Raw genomic sequence first — 1,537 nt, 5'->3', positions numbered from 1 at the left:
TATAAGAGGTGGGTGTGTATGATTTTTAAGTTATTGAATGTTCTTATAAATAAGAGTGATTTGTAATTCTACAGGAGTGTGATTTTCTTTGAAGTTATAAGTGTTGTAAAAACAGAGTTGACCATAGCAGTAGAAGTGTTTTTACTGCATAAGATTGTTTTATGAATAAGGTTGACTTATATTTCTATGAAAAGATATGTATGGTTTTTAAAAATTATAATTATTTAGTTGTTATCAATTTTTCATTTATTCATGATCAAAAGCAATATCTTTAAAATAGAAAAGCTTATCGGAAAAGCTCTGCAGGCTTGTATGCTTTACAAGCTCATTAAACAATAAAATCAAAATACGCGCTGCTCCACGTACGTTGATTACACGCGCTATATAAGATCCCGCGTATATCTAACTACCAAATTTAAAATATTTGTTTCCTTCTTCGTTTTCGTTATTTTGAGATTTGGTTGTTCTTCTTCTCGCGCGTCTTCCCTCGTTCTTTTCCTCTCGCTTTCTTCTTCGTTTACGTTACTTTTTTCTCTCTCTGCAACTCGATCTTCGTTTTCTATTTTGATTTGTTGTTTTCTGAAATCAAAGTTTGAACTCGTTTTGAAGATAATGGATCATTCCACCTCAGATTCTCAGCTGAATTCAGGCGAAGTGGATTATGAATTTGAATCTAACGAAGTCCCTGAGGTTTGATTTACATAATGAATTTTCTTTCAGTAATTTGTATAGCATTGTGTAGTTGAAAAATTGCTGAACATTGACTGTGAAAGTAACACGTTAACATGAATCTGTCGATTCAATGTATTAGTTGTGATTAATTAACTGAAATTTATAGCAGACGCTCGGGTGTAGATTAGCTCTTTTTTTGGGTGTATTCTTTATTGAAGTGTGGGTGTATCTACAGTACTGGTTTTGTTATTTTAATTGAGTTGTTGTTGTTCAGGTGTATTATATCAGACATGATTGGGTGTGTTTTTAGTTTTTGACATGGTGTATTCTGCAGCCTGTGTATTTACAGTTTATGGCTTTAAAGGTCATTGTGTAGTTGAGTTGTTGCGGTTCGGGTGTATCATATTAGGCATGATTGGGTGTATTTGAATCATATCTATGGGTGTATTTACAGTTTCTGACACGGTGTATTGTGCAGCCTCTCTCGGTTGTTGATGACGAGCTTGTTCCGAAGGTTGGAATGACCTTTACCACCCTTGAAGATGCTGGAAAATTTTACAGGAACTACGCCAAGGCTGCAGGTTTCTCTACAAGAGTTCGGTGCACAAATAGGAAGGAAAACGAGATTAAGAATCAACTGATTACATGTAGCAGAGAGGGAAAATGGAAATCTAAAATATCTCCGACCGAGAAGACCAATCCTATAGCCGGTTTAAACTGTCCTGCAAGAATTTATATACACACATTGAAGGATGTCGGTGCTTGGATTATTTCAAAGGTTGTGCTCGATCATTCACACCCCTGTTGTCCAAGCAAAGCAGAGATGCTCAAACAGCACAGGGAACTAAGCATGTCCATTCGTCGT

The sequence above is a fragment of the Arachis ipaensis genome, chromosome B2, assembly GCF_059453495.1.
Source record: "Arachis ipaensis isolate K30076 ecotype BB chromosome B2, ASM5945349v1, whole genome shotgun sequence".
Lineage (NCBI taxonomy): Eukaryota > Viridiplantae > Streptophyta > Magnoliopsida > Fabales > Fabaceae > Arachis > Arachis ipaensis.
The sequence above is the reverse complement of the archived record's forward strand: the minus strand, read 5'-3'. Positions refer to the sequence as shown.